Source organism: Bombina bombina, chromosome 4 (genome assembly GCF_027579735.1).
Source record: "Bombina bombina isolate aBomBom1 chromosome 4, aBomBom1.pri, whole genome shotgun sequence".
In the NCBI taxonomy this organism is placed as follows: Eukaryota; Metazoa; Chordata; class Amphibia; order Anura; family Bombinatoridae; genus Bombina; species Bombina bombina.
The window spans coordinates 300,880,119-300,901,533 of record NC_069502.1 but is presented as its reverse complement, the minus strand read 5'-3'; the positions used below and the strand labels follow the sequence as shown (position 1 = coordinate 300,901,533).

General features: G+C 41.0%; 1 protein-coding gene across 1 annotated transcript in view; it reads right to left on the bottom strand.

Moving 5' to 3' along the window:
* The window catches only part of SLC9A9 (solute carrier family 9 member A9), a 1,902,281-nt gene that overhangs the window by 1,723,168 nt on the left and 157,698 nt on the right, over positions 1 to 21,415 (bottom strand). The window lies entirely within an intron of this gene.

Below are 21,415 nucleotides of genomic sequence, written 5' to 3'. Positions count from 1 at the left end.
ATCACTGTGACAGCCTATATACTGGCATACTGTAATACATGGTGCTATCAGGCTCACTTGGCAATTACTGTGACAGCCTATATACTGGCATACTGCAATACATGCTGCTATCAGGCTCACTGGGCAATCACTGTTACAGCCTATATACTGGCATACTGCAATACATGCTGCTAGCAGGGTCACTGGGCAATCACCATGACAGCCTATATACTGGCATACTGCAATACATACTGCTATCAGGCCCACTGGGCAATCACTGTGACAGCCTATATACTGGCATACTGCAATACATGCTGCTAGCAGGCTCACTAGGCAATCACTGTGACAGCCTATATACTGGCATACTGCAATACATGCTACTATCAGGCTCACCAGGCAATCACTGTGACAGCCTATATACTGACATACTGCAATACATGCTGCTATCAGGCTCACTAGGCAATCACTGTGACAGCCTATATACTGACATACTGCAATACATACTGCTATCAGGCTCACTTGGCAATCACTGTTACAGCCTATATACTGGCATACTGCAATACATGCTGCTATCAGGCTCACTGGGCAAACATTGTGACAACCTATAGACTGGCATACTGCAATACATGCTGCTATCAGGCTCACCAGGCAATCACTGTGACAGCCTATATACTGGCATACTGCAATACATGCTGCTATCAGGCTCACTGTGTAATCACTGTGACAGCCTATATACTGGCATACTGCAATACATGCTACTATCAGGCTCACCAGGCAATCACTGTGACAGCCTATATACTGACATACTGCAATACATGCTGCTATCAGGCTCACCAGGCAATCACTGTGACAGCCTATATACTGACATACTGCAATACATGCTGCTATCAGGCTCACCAGGCAATCACTGTGACAGCCTATATACTGGCATACTGCAATACATGCTGCTATCAGGCTCACCAGGCAATCACTGTGACAGCCTATATACTGACATACTGCAATACATGCTACTATGAGGCTCACTGGGCAATCACCGTGACAGCCTATATACTGACATACTGCAATACATGCTGCTATCAGGCTCACTAGGCAATCACTGTGACAGCCTATATACTGACATACTGCAATACATGCTGCTATCAGGCTCACTAGGCAATCACTGTGACAGCCTATATACTGGCATACTGCAATACATGCTGCTATCAGGCTCACTGGGCAATCACCGTGACAGCCTATATACTGGCATACTGCAATACATGCTGCTATCAGGCTCACTAGGCAATTACTGTGACAGCCTATATACTGGCATACTGCAATACATGGTGCTATCAGGCTCACTTGGCAATTACTGTGACAGCCTATATACTGGCATACTGCAATACATGCTGCTATCAGGCTCACTGGGCAATCACTGTTACAGCCTATATACTGGCATACTGCAATACATGCTGCTAGCAGGGTCACTGGGCAATCACCATGACAGCCTATATACTGGCATACTGCAATACATACTGCTATCAGGCCCACTGGGCAATCACTGTGACAGCCTATATACTGGCATACTGCAATACATGCTGCTAGCAGGCTCACTAGGCAATCACTGTGACAGCCTATATACTGGCATACTGCAATACATGCTACTATCAGGCTCACCAGGCAATCACTGTGACAGCCTATATACTGACATACTGCAATACATGCTGCTATCAGGCTCACTAGGCAATCACTGTGACAGCCTATATACTGACATACTGCAATACATGCTGCTATCAGGCTCACCAGGCAATCACTGTGACAGCCTATATACTGGCATACTGCAATACATGCTGCTATCAGGCTCACTGGGTAATCACTGTGACAGCCTATATACTGACATACTGCAATACATGCTGCTATCAGGCTCACTGGGTAATCACTGTTACAGCCTATATACTGACATACTGCAATACATGCTGCTATCAGGCTCACCAGGCAATCACTGTGACAGCCTATATACTGACATACTGCAATACATGCTGCTATCAGGCTCACCAGGCAATCACTGTGACAGCCTATATACTGGCATACTGCAATACATGCTGCTATCAGGCTCACTAGGCAATTACTGTGACAGCCTATATACTGACATACTGCAATACATGCTGCTATCAGGCTCACTGGGTAATCACTGTGACAGCCTATATACTGACATACTGCAATACATGCTGCTATCAGGCTCACTGGGCAATCACCGTGACAGCCTATATACTGACATACTGCAATACATGCTACTATGAGGCTCACTGGGCAATCACTGTGACAGCCTATATACTGGCATACTGCAATACATGCTGCTATCAGGCTCACTTGGCAATTACTGTGACAGCCTATATACTGGCATACTGCAATACATGGTGCTATCAGGCTCACTAGGCAATTACTGTGACAGCCTATATACTGACATACTGCAATACATGCTGCTATCAGGCTCACTAGGCAATTACTGTGACAGCCTATATACTGGCATACAGCAATACATGGTGCTATCAGGCTCACTTGGCAATTACTGTGACAGCCTATATACTGACATACTGCAATACATGCTGCTAGCAGGCTCACTAGGCAATTACTGTGACAGCCTATATACTGGCATACTGCAATACATGGTGCTATCAGGCTCACTGGGCAATTACTGTGACAGCCTATATACTGGCATACTGCAATACATGCTGCTATCAGGCTCACTGGGCAATCACTGTTACAGCCTATATACTGGCATACTGCAATACATGCTGCTAGCAGGCTCACTGGGCAATCACCATGACAGCCTATATACTGGCATACTGCAATACATGCTGCTAGCAGGGTCACTGGGCAATCACCATGACAGCCTATATACTGGCATACTGCAATACATACTGCTATCAGGCCCACTGGGCAATCACTGTGACAGCCTATATACTGGCATACTGCAATACATGCTGCTAGCAGGCTCACTAGGCAATCATTGTTACAGCATATATATTGGCATACTGCAATACATGCTGCTAGCAGGCTCACTAGGCAATCATTGTTACAGCCTATATACTGGCATACTGCAATACATACTGCTATCAGGCCCACTGGGCAATAACTGTGACAGCCTATATACTGGCATACTGCAATACATGCTGCTAGCAGGCTCACTAGGCAATCATTGTTACAGCATATATATTGGCATACTGCAATACATGCTGCTAGCAGGCTCACTAGGCAATCATTGTGACAGCCTATAGATTGGCATACTGCAATACATGCTGCTAGCAGGCTCACTGGGCAATCAATATATGCCAAAGGGTACTAAGAGAATAAAGCAAATTTGAGGACTGAATTAAATTGGAAAGCCGTTTAATACTGCATGCTCTTTCTAAACCATGAAAGGACAAAAATTGTTTTTATGTCTATTTAATAAGATAAGTCATAGAAGGATTATACATTTTCATAGACGCTTCTAAATAAATGTACAGCAAACACACAATTTTTTTTTTCAACTATATGTACTACTGCTTGCTATCAAAAGCTATAATTACTAAACTGAAAATGTAAATACGTGAGATGTTAGGAATATGAAATTAGCAGGAGATAACTAGCATAGGCCTAGATTTGGAGTTTGGCGTTAGCCGTGAAAACCAGCGTTAGAGGCTCCTAACGCTGGTTTTGGCCGCCCGCTGGTATTTGGAGTCAGTGATTAAAGGGTCTAACGCTCACTTTTCAGCCGCGACTTTTCCATACCGCAGATCCCCTTACGTCAATTGCGTATCCTATCTTTTCAATGGGATCTTCCTAACGCCGGTATTTAGAGTCGTTTCTGAAGTGAGCGTTAGAGCTCTAACGACAAAACTCCAGCCGCAGGAAAATAGCAGTAGTTAAGAGCTTTCTGGGCTAACGCCGGTTCATAAAGCTCTTAACTACTGTACCCTAAAGTACACTAACACCCATAAACTACCTATGTACCCCTAAACCGAGCTCCCCCCACATCGCCGCCACTCGATTAAAAATTTTTAACCCCTAATCTGCCGACCGCCACCTACGTTATACTTATGTACCCCTAATCTGCTGCCCCTAACCCCGCCGACCCCTGTATTACATTTATTAACCCCTAACCTGCCCCCCACAACGTCGCCGCCAGCTACTTAAAATAATTAACCCCTAATCTTCCGACCGCAAAGCGCCGCCACCTACGTTATCCCTATGTACCCCTAATCTGCTGCCCCTAACACCGCTGACCCCTATATTATATTTATTAACCCCTAATCTGCCCCCCTCAACGTCGCCGACACCTGCCTACACTTATTAACCCCTAATCTGCCGAGCGGACCTGAGCGCTACTATAATAAAGTTATTAACCCCTATTCCGCCTCACTAACCCTATCATAAATAGTATTAACCCCTAATCTGCCCTCCCTAACATCGCCGACACCTACCTTCAATTATTAACCCCTAATCTGCCGACCGGAGCTCACCGCTATTCTAATAAATGTATTAACCCCTAAAGCTAAGTCTAACCCTAACACTAACACCCCCCTAAGTTAAATATAATTTACATCTAACGAAATAAATTAACTCTTATTAAATAAATTATTCCTATTTAAAGCTAAATACTTACCTGTAAAATACATCCTAATATAGCTACAATATAAATTATAATTATATTATAGCTATTTTAGGATTTATATTTATTTTACAGGCAACTTGGTAATTATTTTAACCAGGTACAATAGCTATTTAATAGTTACCTAGTTAAAATAATAACAAATTTACCTGTAAAATAAATCCTAACCTAAGATATAATTAAACCTAACACTACCCTATCAATAAATTGGCTGATCGGAACAGCCAATAGAATGCGAGCTCAATCTGATTGGCTGATCGGATCAGCCAATCGGATTGAACTTGATTCTGATTGGCTGATTCCATCAGCCAATCAGAAAATTCCTACCTTAATTCCGATTGGCTGATAGAATCCTATCAGCCAATCGGAATTCGAGGGACGCCATCTTGGATGACGTCCCTTAAAGGAACAGTCATTCGTCGTTCAGTCGTCGGGCCGGATGGATGTTCCGCGCTGGAGGTCTTCAGGATCCTGCCGCTTCGCTCCGGATGGATGCTGCTTGGATGAAGACTTCAATCGGATGGAAGATCCTCTTCTGCCCCGCTTGGATGAAGACTTTGACCGGATCATGGACCTCTTCAGCCCCCCGCTTGGGCTTGGATCAGGACATCGGAGGAGCTCTTCAGGACGGATCGGTGAACCTGAATGGTGAAGACAAGGTAGGAAGATCTTCAGGGGCTTAGTGTTAGGTTTATTTAAGGGGGGTTTGGGTTAGATTAGGGGTATGTGGGTGGTGGGTTGTAATGTTGGGGGGGGGGTATTGTATGTTTTTTTTTACAGGCAAAAGAGCTGAAATTCTTGGGGCATGCCCCGCAAAGGGCCCTGTTCAGGGCTGGTAAGGTAAAAGAGCTTTTACCTTTTTTAATTTAGAATAGGGTAGGGAATTTTTTATTTTGGGGGGCTTTGTTATTTTATTAGGGGGCTTAGAGTAGGTGTAATTAGTTTAAAATTGTTGTAATATTTTTCTTATGTTTGTAAATATTTTTTTATTTTTTGTAACTTAGTTCTTTTTTATTTTTTGTACTTTAGCTAGTTTATGTAATTGTATTTATTTGTAGCAATTGTGTTTAATTAATTTATTGATAGTGTAGTGTTAGGTTAATTGTAGGTAATTGTAGGTAGTTTATTTAATTAATTTATTGATAGGGTAGTGTTAGGTTTAATTATATCTTAGGTTAGGATTTATTTTACAGGTAAATTTGTTATTATTTTAACTAGGTAACTATTAAATAGCTATTGTACCTGGTTAAAATAATTACCAAGTTGCCTGTAAAATAAATATAAATCCTAAAATAGCTATAATATAATTATAATTTATATTGTAGCTATATTAGGGTTTATTTTACAGGTAAGTATTTAGCTTTAAATAGGAATAATTTATTTAATAAGAGTTAATTTATTTAGTTAGATTTAAATTATATTTAACTTAGGGGGGTGTTAGTGTTAGGGTTAGACTTAGCTTTAGGGGTTAATCCATTTATTATAGTAGCGGTGAGCTCCGGTCGTCAGATTAGGGGTTAATAATTGAAGTTAGGTGTCGGCGATGTTAGGGAGGGCAGATTAGGGGTTAATACTATTTATGATAGGGTTAGTGAGGCGGATTAGGGGTTAATACATTTATTATAGTAGCGCTCAGGTCCGCTCGGCAGATTAGGGGTTAATAAGTGTAGGCAGGTGTCGGCGACGTTATGGGGGGCAGATTAGGGGTTAATAAATATAATATAGGGGTCGGCGATGTTAGGGCAGCAGATTAGGGGTACATAGGGATAACGTAGGTTGCGGCGGTTTACGGAGCGGCAGATTAGGGGTTAAAAATAATATGCAGGGGTCAGCGATAGCGGGGGCGGCAGATTAGGGGTTAATAAGTGTAAGGTTAGGGGTGTTTAGACTCGGGGTACATGTTAGAGTGTTAGGTGCAGACGTAGGAAGTGTTTCCCCATAGGAAACAATGGGGCTGCGTTAGGAGCTGAACGCTGCTTTTTTGCAGGTGTTAGGTTTTTTTTCAGCTCAAACAGCCCCATTGTTTCCTATGGGGATATCGTGCACGAGCACGTTTTTGAGGCTGGCCGCGTCCGTAAGCAACTCTGGTATCGAGAGTTGCATTTGCGGTAAAAATGCTCTACGCTCCTTTTTTGGAGCCTAACGCAGCATTTGTTTGAACTCTCGATACCAGAGTTAAATTTATGGTGCGGCCAGAAAAAAGCCCGCGGAGCGTTAACAGCCCTTCTACCGCCGAACTCCAAATCTAGGCCATAGATAATATTTCCCTTCATAACTATAAGGAAAACATCAGTAGACAGCATTGTACCCAATCACACTGCTGGTTACTATGTAGGAATTATGCTCCCCCTCTTGTGACAGGAATTTCTGCTTATACAATCCATATGGGCAGAAACATTTTACTACAGTCATATGTTTACAAATGCCTAAATCTCCTTAGGGACACGCAGTAGAAATGTATGTAAATGCAATTCATATGAGCAGAAGTATTTTTTACCCTGATCACATCTCTGGTTAATATTCTGAGCGCTAATTGCTAGCGCGAGCTTACTGTAGCAATAACCAGCCACTTGTATAAGCTGGTTAATTATCACATGCCCGCAAACGGACAAATTTGTAATCTAGCCCTTTGTGTTTTTTGTTAGAAGGCTCCTCACTTGTATATTATAAAGGGGGAATAATAAGGAACAATCTGATGTGATAGTGTATAAAACATGAAATGAACACACATTTTAAGCTTTGTACCTCCAGAATTTATGAGAGGGGGGGTTTTGTTTTTTTTCAGGGGGGACGGTTTGTTTGTTTGTTTTTTAAAACCAAGCTGAAAGTTTTGTACCTCATAGAATCCTCCAGATTTTAAAATACTGAATACATTTACTTCACATATGTGTTATTTTGAGGACAACAAAAATACCAATTGTTAACAAGGGCTTTTAATCCATTCAAGAAATAGAGGCCCATTTATCATTGAGGGCCCGTGTTATCATTGAGGGCCCGTCTTCAGACTCGCCAGAAACGCAAGTTATGGAGCAGCGGTCTAAAGACCGCTGCTCCATAACCTGTCCACCTGCTCTGAGGAGGCGGACAGAGATCGCCACAATTCAACCCGATCGAGTATGATCGGGTTGACTGACACCCCCCTGCTGGCAGCCGATTGGCCGCAAATCTGCAGGGGGCGGTGTTGCACCAGCAGCTCACAAGAGATGCTGGCGCAATGCTGAATATGGAGAGCGTATTGCTCTCCGCATTTAGCAAGGTCTGTCAGACCTGATCCGCACTGTCGGATCAGGTCCGCCAGACGTTTGATAAATAGGCCTCAAAGTCTTTGAGAAATATGAATTAACATAGAAAATTATATAAATAAATATATATTCTAGTATAGCTAATATATATATACACACTTTTGTTTAAAAAAAATTATGAATAACAGTAAACCTATTCATTTAAATCACATTAACATGAAAGGGACATTAAACACTTGTAATATAAAATGTTTAATTATATGTAATAAATAGGCAATTAATATATATATATATATATATATATACATTATATATATAGATATATATATAATACCCATTTTTCTGTAGTGTAGCTGCCCCACCTCAATACCTAAACCTTCTCCCAGATCCCTTTTCTTCAAATTATCCCACATATGATCCCCCTCATTGCCTCTCCTTCCCCTCAATCACGCAGCTGGAGTTTTTTTTTCCCCCTATAGCATGGCGTAGCGGTCCCGCCCACTCACGCCTTTCTCCCGCCTCCTCCAGCGATGGGCCACCCACCCGCCTCCCTCCTTACGCTCCCACCCACCAACGATCGGTCCCACTGCTGTCCGATGCAGAGAGGGCCACAGAGTGCTGCTTCGGTAAATCTGCAACTCTATTTCTGCAGTGCCCCACTCGTGGGGCATGCAGAAATAGCGTGATCTCGCAATTTTGAGCGAGATCGCGGCAGAGAGAAGCCCAGGACTGCAGCGACATACAGGGTATGTCGCTGGTCCTTAAGGGCATAACAACCAGCGTCGTACAGGGTACGGCGATTGTCTTTACGGGGTTAAAGGGCCATAATAGTTGAAAAATTATGTGTTCTAATTTGTTAGTACATATAATTTTAAGACTATCGACCCTACACCCCTGCAAAGGGGTTAAGCACACAGTTGAAGTACAGCTTGGAACCCCCAGAGCACTGCTGGTTATAAGTGAAAACTGCCACTGCTCTAATCAGCAGCAATAGTCGCATGACTTAGATGTGTAACTAGCAGTGCTGTGGCTCCTGGGCAGTATTTCTACTGTGTGTTTAACACCTTTGCAAGAGTTAAACACACATTAGTAAAGTGTTAATAGTCTTAAAATTATATTCCTTTAATGAATTAGAATATGTCATTTTTTGGACTATTATGGCACTTTAAACAACCAACAGAATTTAAGCAAAAATATAAGTATACGATTTTCAAGCAAATCTTTTCTCTAAATATATCATTCCGTCTAGCATTTATTTATTGTTTAATGTCCCTTTAAGGTTAAAATTAAAAATGAATAAGGTATGCTATGGGTAAATAATTAGAGATGATTTCAAGCTGTACTAATAAAATATGGTTGGCTATGAGCCGTATGAATTATTCTGAAGAAACGTGAATCTGCTTTATCTTTCTTTCTTTCAGTATCCTATTAATTATTTATACAATTTACAAAACAAATCTACATCAAAAACAAAAGTTAAATGGAAAAAAAAATATTTTATTGACCTACCCTAGACAATTCTTCCTGTGCTTCCATACCCAGGTAGCTATTGTCAGGCTTCTATTTAATCTTTCCCTTAGCCTTTAGGTCTCTATTAACCTCTGGTCTACAATGTGCAGCAATCTGACCCTATGTGATTAGATGTGACCTTAACTAAGTGACACTGCCTGTAGCTATTTGTTTTTACTGGTGCTGAGCAAATAACGTTCTTTGGATATAAATCCCTATCTGCATCACCACCTATGTCACATATTCTCCCTGTGTTAGTAGAAGGATATAAACCAATATATCTGCTTATTGTAAAATGTGCAATGTCTAATGCAGATAATATCTAAACAAAGTTTTGTTGCATACATTTTGGCTAAAATAAATGAGGTGTCAAATCAGCTGTCAGTAAATTAAAGGGACATGAAACCCAAAATTTTATTTTGTGATTCAGACAGAGCTTACCTTTTTAAAACGTTTCCAATTTACTTATTTTATCAAATTTGCTATGTTGCTATGATATTCTGTGTGGAAGATATACCTAGGTAGGCATCTGGAGCACTACATGACAAGTAATAGTGCTGCCATATTGCTTTTGCAAATGAATAGCATTCATGCAAACTGTTGCCATATATTGCTCCAGAAATGGGTTGGCTCCTAAGCTTACATCCCTGTTTTTCAACCAAAGACACCAAGAGAATGAAGAAATATTGATAATAGAAGTAAATTAGAAAGTTTTTTAAAATCGCATGCTCTATCTGAATCATGAAATAATTTTTTTTGTTTCATATCCCTTTAAGGAATAGCCCCTGAATTCCACACTAAAGTGATTATAAACCTTTTTGTTTATATAAACAGATCCGGAATGTTAGTGATATTTTAGATGAAGTTGAATTCATCAGTTATAATAAAGATGCGCTGTAATTTACTTTTTAATGTAGCGCTGAAATTCAAAATACTCCACACTCCGGGTGCCCACCAAAAGTATTTTTCCCCGTTAACTAACAGTTTGAAATATTCTCCAATCCAAGCTCTAGCCATACAGTAGTTTTTTGTTTTTTTTGCTTGAGCGCTGATATTTCAAATACTTTTTAAAGTGGACGGCCGAAGCACAGGGTATAAGAATGGCACAGCTAGATAAAAAAGAAAGTTACAGTGCATCGTTATTAAATACTGTTAACGTTCTGGTTCTAATTATAAAAAGTGGAAAGCTTACCATCCCTAAGTCTTAGGAAGGGACATGAAAACAACTTTCCAATTTAATTCTGTTATCAAATTTGCTTCATTCTCTTGGTATACTTTGGCAACCAGTGATTGCCCAGTAAGCCTGGTACCAGCATACCTTGCAGAATGCCAGTATCTAGGCTCCATTTTAAGTACTGGCTGTCACAGTGATTGTTTACACAGTAACAGTTATATTTGATTGTTACTATACTGTTGCTGGATAGACTCCGGCAACAACAAGATTCACGCTGATCGCAATGGAGAAATCCCTGATTCTGATCACTGACAGGCATGCGACCAGAGGGAAACTATGTCCCTGCAATCTTTAGCCTGGGGTGGCCTACATAATATTTTTTTCTCAGTGCCTCAATAGGAAGGCATGCAGCTTTTGTCAAAACCCGCTCTGTGACAGCTCAGGACATAGGCGAAATACAGGGTATGGCGAGTGTCTTTGACAGCATAATGACAGACACTATAACCTGTATGACGTCTGCCATTAAGGGGATAAATTTCATTTTCAAATAGAATGTTACTTTTAAAATTGTTCAAATGCTTTAACCCTTTAATGACCAACAACATACCCTGTACATCGCTGGTCTTTCAATGGGGCTTACTTTTTTTTATATTGCAGCAAGACAGCACTATAATATGAGGCCTGCAGGAGAGAGGGAGGTCTTATTGCATGGTCTTGCCGCTGGTGGCGAGACTCAAGCTATTACGGGCCAAAAAACCTTAACGCCAGAAAAGTACAGGGTACATTGTGGTCGTTAAGCGGTTAAGATATTGAAATGTGTGGTTTGTTTTCGAAGATAAGTATCACAATGTTCAGCAAGTATTTAATATTTGTTTAGAATGAACAATTGTACCTTTTAAAGGAACAGTAAAGTCCAAATTACATTTTCAAGTATCAGAAAGCCCATGCAATTTCAAGCAACTTCCCAATTTAGTTCCCAGTAGTGCATTGCTGCTCTTCCTTCAAAGGATTTCAAGATAATGAAACAAATTTGAAACTAGAAGTAAAATAGAAGTTGTTTAAAATTGTATTGTCTATTGGAGCCATGAAGAAAACAGTTGGTTTTCATGTCCCTTCAAGAAATTTGCAATAGGATTTGCCCATCACTTATTGCAACAGTTTATTCAGTGCTTGGTAATTATTTTTTCAGAATAACCAGGATGCTGATTGAGCCAAATTGCTGTTCTTTAGCATGCGCTGTATGTTACAATTAATTGGATTTAAAAGTAATTGTTATTTTACTAATGCATTAAAATAATAACAACAAAAATATTCATACTAACTAAAGTGTTACATTTCTTAAAATGTTGTGTGATCCATTTATCAAATCATCTATGCTTCCCATAGCACAGACTAATTATTGCTAAGTTTTCTGCACCTCAGTAATCCTTTGTGACAGCTAAGAAAAACAGAATTTATGTTTACCTGATAAATTACTTTCTCCAACGGAGTGTCCGGGCCACGGCGTCATCCTTACTTGTGGGATATTCTCCTCCCCAACAGGAAATGGCAAAGAGCCCAGCAAAGCTGGTCACACGATCCCTCCTAGGCTCCGCCTACCCCAGTCATTCGACCGACGTTAAGGAGGAATATTTGCATAGGAGAAACCATATGGTACCGTGGTGACTGTAGTTAAAGAAAATAAATTATCAGACCTGATTAAAAAAACCAGGGCGGGCCGTGGACCGGACACACCGTTGGAGAAAGTAATTTATCAGGTAAACATAAATTCTGTTTTCTCCAACATAGGTGTGTCCGGTCCACGGCGTCATCCTTACTTGTGGGAACCAATACCAAAGCTTTAGGACACGGATGAAGGGAGGGAGCAAATCAGGTCACCTAAATGGAAGGCACCACGGCTTGCAAAACCTTTCTCCCAAAAATAGCCTCAGAAGAAGCAAAAGTATCAAACTTGTAAAATTTGGTAAAAGTGTGCAGTGAAGACCAAGTCGCTGCCCTACATATCTGATCAACAGAAGCCTCGTTCTTGAAGGCCCATGTGGAAGCCACAGCCCTAGTGGAATGAGCTGTGATTCTTTCGGGAGGCTGCCGTCCGGCAGTCTCGTAAGCCAATCTGATGATGCTTTTAATCCAAAAAGAGAGAGAGGTAGAAGTTGCTTTTTGACCTCTCCTTTTACCGGAATAAACAACAAACAAGGAAGATGTTTGTCTAAAATCCTTTGTAGCATCTAAATAGAATTTTAGAGCGCGAACAACATCCAAATTGTGCAACAAACGTTCCTTCTTTGAAACTGGTTTCGGACACAGAGAAGGTACGATAATCTCCTGGTTAATGTTTTTGTTAGAAACAACTTTTGGAAGAAAACCAGGTTTAGTACGTAAAACCACCTTATCCGCATGGAACACCAGATAAGGAGGAGAACACTGCAGAGCAGATAATTCTGAAACTCTTCTAGCAGAAGAAATTGCAACTAAAAACAAAACTTTCCAAGATAATAACTTAATATCAACGGAATGCAAGGGTTCAAACGGAACCCCCTGAAGAACTGAAAGAACTAAATTGAGACTCCAAGGAGGAGTCAAAGGTTTGTAAACAGGCTTAATTCTAACCAGAGCCTGAACAAAGGCTTGAACATCTGGCACAGCGGCCAGCTTTTTGTGAAGTAACACAGACAAGGCAGAAATCTGTCCCTTCAGGGAACTTGCAGATAATCCTTTTTCCAATCCTTCTTGAAGGAAGGATAGAATCCTAGGAATCTTAACCTTGTCCCAAGGGAATCCTTTAGATTCACACCAACAGATATATTTTTTCCAAATTTTGTGGTAAATCTTTCTAGTTACAGGCTTTCTGGCCTGAACAAGAGTATCGATAACAGAATCTGAGAATCCTCGCTTCGATAAGATCAAGCGTTCAATCTCCAAGCAGTCAGCTGGAGTGAAACCAGATTCGGATGTTCGAACGGACCCTGAACAAGAAGGTCTCGTCTCAAAGGTAGCTTCCAAGGAGGAGCCGATGACATATTCACCAGATCTGCGTACCAAGTCCTGCGTGGCCACGCAGGAGCTATCAAGATCACCGACGCCCTCTCCTGATTGATCCTGGCTACCAGCCTGGGGATGAGAGGAAACGGCGGGAACACATAAGCTAGTTTGAAGGTCCAAGGTGCTACTAGTGCATCCACTAGAGCCGCCTTGGGATCCCTGGATCTGGACCCGTAGCAAGGAACTTTGAAGTTCTGACGAGAGGCCATCAGATCCATGTCTGGAATGCCCCACAGCTGAGTGACTTGGGCAAAGATTTCCGGATGGAGTTCCCACTCCCCCGGATGCAATGTCTGACGACTCAGAAAATCCGCTTCCCAATTTTCCACTCCTGGGATGTGGATAGCAGACAGGTGGCAGGAGTGAGACTCCGCCCATAGAATGATTTTGGTCACTTCTTCCATCGCCAGGGAACTCCTTGTTCCCCCCTGATGGTTGATGTACGCAACAGTTGTCATGTTGTCTGATTGAAACCGTATGAACTTGGCCCTCGCTAGCTGAGGCCAAGCCTTGAGAGCATTGAATATCGCTCTCAGTTCCAGAATATTTATCGGTAGAAGAGATTCTTCCCGAGACCAAAGACCCTGAGCTTTCAGGGATCCCCAGACCGCGCCCCAGCCCATCAGACTGGCGTCGGTCGTGACAATGACCCACTCTGGTCTGCGGAATGTCATCCCTCGTGACAGGTTGTCCAGGGACAGCCACCAACGGAGTGAGTCTCTGGTCCTCTGATTTACTTGTATCTTCGGAGACAAGTCTGTATAGTCCCCATTCCACTGACTGAGCATGCACAGTTGTAATGGTCTTAGATGAATGCGTGCAAAAGGAACTATGTCCATTGCCGCTACCATCAACCCGATCACTTCCATGCACTGAGCTATGGAAGGAAGAGGAACGGAATGAAGTATCCGACAAGAGTCTAGAAGTTTTGTTTTTCTGGCCTCTGTCAGAAAAATCCTCATTTCTAAGGAGTCTATTATTGTTCCCAAGAAGGGAACCCTTGTTGACGGAGATAGAGAACTCTTTTCCACGTTCACTTTCCATCCGTGAGATCTGAGAAAGGCCAGGACAATGTCCGTGTGAGCCTTTGCTTGAGGAAGGGACGACGCTTGAATCAGAATGTCGTCCAAGTAAGGTACTACAGCAATGCCCCTTGGTCTTAGCACAGCTAGAAGGGACCCTAGTACCTTTGTGAAAATCCTTGGAGCAGTGGCTAATCCGAAAGGAAGCGCCACGAACTGGTAATGTTTGTCCAGGAATGCGAACCTCAGGAACCGATGATGTTCCTTGTGGATAGGAATATGTAGATACGCATCCTTTAAATCCACCGTGGTCATGAATTGACCTTCCTGGATGGAAGGAAGAATAGTTCGAATGGTTTCCATCTTGAACGATGGAACCTTGAGAAACTTGTTTAAGATCTTGAGATCTAAGATTGGTCTGAACGTTCCCTCTTTTTTGGGAACTATAAACAGATTGGAGTAGAACCCCATCCCTTGTTCTCTTAATGGAACGGGATGAATCACTCCCATTTTTAACAGGTCTTCTACACAATGTAAGAATGCCTGTCTTTTTATGTGGTCTGAAGACAACTGAGACCTGTGGAACCTCCCCCTTGGGGGAAGTCCCTTGAATTCCAGAAGATAACCTTGGGAGACTATTTCTAGCGCCCAAGGATCCAGAACATCTCTTGCCCAAGCCTGAGCGAAGAGAGAGAGTCTGCCCCCCACCAGATCCGGTCCCGGATCGGGGGCCAACATTTCATGCTGTCTTGGTAGCAGTGGCAGGTTTCTTGGCCTGCTTTCCCTTGTTCCAGCCTTGCATTGGTCTCCAAGCTGGCTTGGCTTGAGAAGTATTACCCTCTTGCTTAGAGGACGTAGCACTTTGGGCTGGTCCGTTTCTACGAAAGGGACGAAAATTAGGTTTATTCTTTGCCTTGAAAGGCCGATCCTGAGGAAGGGCGTGGCCCTTACCCCCAGTGATATCCGAGATAATCTCTTTCAAGTCAGGGCCAAACAGCGTTTTCCCCTTGAAAGGAATGTTAAGTAACTTGTTCTTGGAAGACGCATCAGCCGACCAAGATTTCAACCAAAGCGCTCTGCGCGCCACAATAGCAAACCCAGAATTCTTAGCCGCTAACCTAGCCAATTGCAAAGTGGCGTCTAGGGTGAAAGAATTAGCCAATTTGAGGGCATTGATTCTGTCCATAATCTCCTCATAAGGAGGAGAATCACTGTCGACCGCCTTTATCAGCTCATCGAACCAGAAACATGCGGCTGTAGCGACAGGGACAATGCATGAAATTGGTTGTAGAAGGTAACCCTGCTGAACAAACATCTTTTTAAGCAAACCTTCTAATTTTTTATCCATAGGATCTTTGAAAGCACAACTATCCTCAATGGGTATAGTGGTGCGTTTGTTTAAAGTGGAAACCGCTCCCTCGACCTTGGGGACTGTCTGCCATAAGTCCATTCTGGGGTCGACCATAGGAAACAATTTTTTAAATATGGGGGGAGGGACGAAAGGAATACCGGGCCTTTCCCATTCCTTATTAACAATGTCCGCCACCCGCTTGGGTAGGAAAAGCTTCTGGGAGCCCCGGCACCTCTAGGAACTTGTCCATTTTACATAGTTTCTCTGGGATGACCAACTTGTCACAATCATCCAGAGTGGATAATACCTCCTTAAGCAGAATGCGGAGATGTTCCAACTTAAATTTAAATGCAATCACATCAGGTTCAGCTTGTTGAGAAATGTTCCCTGAATCAGTAATTTCTCCCTCAGACAAAACCTCCCTGGCCCCATCAGACTGAGTTAGGGGCCCTTCAGAAATATTAATATCAGCGTCGTCATGCTCTTCAGTATCTAAAACAGAGCAGTCGCGCTTACGCTGATAAGTGTTCATTTTGGCTAAAATGTTTTTGACAGAATTATCCATTACAGCCGTTAATTGTTGCATAGTAAGGAGTATTGGCGCGCTAGATGTACTAGGGGCCTCCTGAGTGGGCAAGACTCGTGTAGACGAAGGAGGGAATGATGCAGTACCATGCTTACTCCAGTCACTTGAGGAATCATCTTGGGCATCATTGTCATTGTCACATAAATCACATTTATTTAAATGAATAGGAATTCTGGCTTCCCCACATTCAGAACACAGTCTATCTGGTAGTTCAGACATGTTAAACAGGCATAAACTTGATAACAAGTACAAAAAACGTTTTAAAATAAAACCGTTACTGTCACTTTAAATTTTAAACTGAACACACTTTATTACTGCAAATGCGAAAAAACATGAAGGAATTGTTCAAAATTCACCAAATTTTCACCACAGTGTCTTAAAGCCTTAAAAGTATTGCACACCAAATTTGGAAGCTTTAACCCTTAAAATAACGGAACCGGAGCCGTTTTGAACTTTAACCCCTTACAGTCCCTGGTATCTGCTTTGCTGAGACCCAACCAAGCCCCAAGGGGAATACGATACCAAATGACGCCTTCAGAAAGTCTTTTCTAAGTATCAGAGCTCCTCTCACATGCGACTGCATGCCATGCCTCTCAAAAACAAGTGCGCAACACCGGCGCGAAAATGAGGCTCTGCCTATGCTTTGGGAAAGCCCCTAAAGAATAAGGTGTCTAAAACAGTGCCTGCCGATATTATTATATCAAAATACCCAGATAAAATGATTCCTCAAGGCTAAATATGTGTTAATAATCAATCGATTAGCCCAAAAAAAGTCTACAGTCTTAATAAGCCCTTTTTGAAGCCCTTATTTACAATCGTAATAAACATGGCTTACCGGATCCCAGAGGGAAAATGACAGCTTCCAGCATTACATCGTCTTGTTAGAATGTGTCATACCTCAAGCAGCAAGAGACTGCTCACTGTTCCCCCAACTGAAGTTAATTGCTCTCAACAGTCCTGTGTGGAACAGCCATGGATTTTAGTGACGGTTGCTAAAATCATTTTCCTCATACAAACAGAAATCTTCATCTCTTTTCTGTTTCTGAGTAAATAGTACATACCAGCACTATTTCAAAATAACAAACTCTTGATTGAATAATAAAAACTACAGTTAAACACTAAAAAACTCTAAGCCATCTCCGTGGAGATGTTGCCTGTACAACGGCAAAGAGAATGACTGGGGTAGGCGGAGCCTAGGAGGGATCGTGTGACCAGCTTTGCTGGGCTCTTTGCCATTTCCTGTTGGGGAGGAGAATATCCCACAAGTAAGGATGACGCCGTGGACCGGACACACCTATGTTGGAGAAACTAGTATAAAATATGATGTGATTATTGACTGGACATCTCACTTTAGAATATAAAATAGCATAGATAAAACGTTAGCACTTGATATTATAGAAGCACTACCTTTAAAGGGTCATTCAGTTCAACACCTAATTCCCTGTGAACTGATTAATGAAAAATAAACAAAATGACAACATACCATTATTATTTATTGTGCTTGCTTTAGCTGTAAAATATATTTTATGCTGTAAACTTTATGCTTGCTAAGAGAAGCTGGAAGTAAAAATCTGTAAAGAAAACAACAAAATGTCAGAACCAGCTACACATTTTCTACCATAACTGTAGTTAATTAGAAGACCTATAAAAAAAAGTTTGTCCACTGCACTAAGCAATCAATGTATATTATAATGCTGGGACAGATAATTTTGTAGCATTTTACAGCGTATTCTGTTGTAGAGCAGCAAGACTAGTCAAGAAATAGGAACAAGTCAGTGCAAGTTGCAGGCAAAGCAATTATAATTAATAGTAACATTTACAGTGCTGATGCCAACCAAGAGCAAAGATGAAAGGTCAAATGTTATATTACAACTGATCAAATTAATAATTGTATCAATACTACTCAATATTTAAGAAAAATAACAAAATGAATGCCCTCCTGATAAATGAATTTCGTTCATGATGTTGAGAGTTCACAGGCCATGGCATGTAGGATTAAACCAGTCCTATAGGAGGAGGCCAAACACCCCACACAACAGAGCTTTAATCCTCCTGCACCATTTTCCCATGATTCATTAGACAAGAGAACGGAGAAAATAAGAAAGTAGGAAAGGAAAAGCAGGGTAAAAGAAGTACAAACTGGTAATGCCACTGTTATGGAAAAACAAGGGCAGGTCTCATGGACTCTCATCATCATGAAAGAAATTAATTTATTAGGTAAGCATAAATTTTGTTTTATTTCATAATATGGTGAGAGTTCACGAGTCATCACATGTGAGGTCCTATACACAAGCTGAGAAGTCCAGGGGATTACCATGAAACAGAGTGGGAAAAACAGTTAAGGAAAGTAGAAGTACTAAACTGTCACTGCGGCCTGCAGAACTTTCCTACCAAAAGCAGCCTCAGAAGAGTAAAGGTATGTAAAGAAGACCAATAAGTTGATTGTAAATATGTTCAAAGAAAACTTAAAGGGACACTGAACCCAAATTTTTTCTTTCATGATTCAGATAGAAGCATGCAATTTTAAGCAACTTTCTAATTTACTCCTATTATCAAATTTTCTTCATTCTCTTGGTATGTTCATTTGAAAAGCAAGAATGTAAGTTTAGATGCCGGACCATTTTTGGTGAACAAACTGGGTTGTCCTTGCTGATTCGACAGCACCAATAAACAAGTGCTGCCCATGGTCTGAACCAAAAATGTGCTGGCTCCTTAGCTTTGATTGCTTTTTTTTCAAGATAGCAAGAGAACGAAGAAAAATTGATAATAGGAGTAAATTAGAAAGTAGCTTAAAATTACATGCTCTATCTGAATCATGAAAGAACAAATGTGGGTTTAGTGTCCCTTTAATTTCTAAAAGTACAAGAGGTGGGCACTGCTCTGGTAGAATGAGCAGTAATTCATTCAGAAGGAGACTACCCAGCTACTAGGTATGCAACATGAATCAATGCTTTAAGCCAAAATGCCAAGGCAATTGCAGTACTTTCAGTAATGGATAAACAAGGAAGAAGAATTTCTGAAGCTTTTTTTTTTTTTTTTTTTTTTTTAATGCAGAACAGACAGATGAGACTAGAATTTCATAAATTATTAGAAACAAATTTGAGCAATAGCATACAATTGGACACACTCCCTAGTGTATACACAATGGTTAGTTGCAGTTAATTGCAATTGAATGTTTCAGTATTGCTAAAGGGAGGGGTGCTCCGCACAAAAATTACATGAAAGCCCCGAGTTTAAGTGATAGAGCCACTTCCACAAAAGAATGCAGGTTTAGCACTCACTGTCTCGACCACTGGGCGGAATCAAATTCCTAAGTTTAAAACATAACCTTTATTAAATAATAATATAAAAATGATGGGAGAAGGGGGAAACATTACAATTAAAAACCTAGGCTAGAGTAGTCATGTATAGATTCCCAAGAATAAATATGTGATATAAAATCACTAGAGGGCGCTAAAGTGCAACTTGAAAGATATATCTTTAGTATATGGAGCCCAATATTAGTATGAACTATAAACAATTGGACCAAAGAACCCTTAACAATAGTGTGGGTTCTGAATATTAGCACTATCTATATGATACAGTGTTGAGAGAAATATACACAAACCACATATATAATGAACCAAAGCTGCACCTCTCAAAACATGTACTCTAAAAGTAATGTGAAACAGAATCCTAAAAAAAGTGCATTAAATACACCAGAGGGCGCTAGTGTAACTAAAATTGACCACCAAATATAAAAAATGTTCAAAACAAGTAAAAATTAGTTGATTCATATGGATAATGGCACCTCATTAAAACAAATGTTTTTATTTGACCAAAAAGTTCAAGGTTTTCTTAACCGTCAGCAGTAGACTCTCCCTAATGGCAGAATCAAATTCCTTCTTCTCACGGATAGAAGCCAATCTGTGCAGGTTTAAACACAAACAAGAGCAACCATTGTGTGTATCCACAGCCTCAATAAACCCCACACAGCAGTATTCTATTTCCAGGGTACTCACACTTTCGCAGAGCACACCAGTGTGCTTGTGGAAATAGACTGGTTATCAGAGCAAACCAGCTTGCTCTCTCCGGTATGCTCTCTCCTCACAGGTGTGGATGAAGACAGACCCACTGGCTCCTCACAGCATTTCAGGATAACAGAACTTCACTTAACAGCGGCTTGGTAATGAGAACCTCACTTGTCAAGGAATTGCAAACAATGATTATAAAAAACAGATCTTTAATCATTAATAAAACCACAATCCTTACAGTACAAGTAGGTGGACAATGTATAACAATGGTATTTGCTACGCGTTTCTCGGCTCACTTGGCCGTTTCCTCAGGCATAATTAACACACACTTTTAGCCCGGCTATATAGTGCCGCTCATTACCAAAACTTAACTATTCCCTCCCCTTTCCTTTACTGAGGGGTGTGTAAAGGCTGTCCAATGAGTGAATGTCATTCTCAAGCCCACAAGTTATTGTCATATTATTACTAACTCTCACCTAACTCTCACATAATACTATTATTACTAACTCTCACCTTTGTATCTTTTTAATAAAGCATGTAGGAAGACGATCATATAATGCTACAAAACAAATTTCACAAATGCATAGGGGTATTGAGCATTCATCGTTTGTCCGTTTTCACATATCTTGTAGTAGTTTGTAGCAGTGATTTGTGCATTATGCATTTAAAAACTCGCATTACCGCATAAACATAATCATACAAAATTGTAAAACAAACTTGAGGTGCAAAGGGCATATGAGCATATATTTTATTTAATTTATTTTTGTTTAGTCTCACTGCACTGTACACTCGCAGTTTTGTATCTTTTCAATAAGAGATGTAGGAAGACGATCATATAATGTTACAAAACAAATTCTCAACTGCAAA